Raw genomic sequence first — 493 nt, forward strand, 5'->3', positions numbered from 1 at the left:
CACACACACACACACACACCTGTTTAAAACTCAGAAGACGTATGTTTTTAGAATTTCATCTATGACATCTTCGCTGATTCATCCACTCAAAACCCTAGTATAGAATGACTACTCTTTGTGCCCTCAGTATATCTTCTAAATAATTTGAAGACCCAAGTTGTACTAGAACAAGACTGAATAATGACTGCATGTGTGTATGTTTATAGGTGTACCTATATTGTTAGAATGAAGGTCCTTTATGGCAAGGGCTCTGCCCTATCACATTTGTATTCCCAATTCCTAAAGCAATGAGTGACACAGTAGTGCTTAATCAATGTTGGGCAAAAGAATGAATGTTGAACCACCTCTATTTGGTCACAGCTGACACTATTCCACATTCTACCCACCACCTCCAATGGACTCTTGAAATCACTGTGAGTAGTAAAAATTGTTAATATGCCACTGTGACCAGAAAATGTGACCAAAATAGGAAATATATGCATATTATGTAAAC

This window comes from Bison bison, unplaced genomic scaffold (assembly GCF_000754665.1).
Source record: "Bison bison bison isolate TAMUID 2011002044 unplaced genomic scaffold, Bison_UMD1.0 scf7180017845393, whole genome shotgun sequence".
NCBI lineage: Eukaryota > Metazoa > Chordata > Mammalia > Artiodactyla > Bovidae > Bison > Bison bison.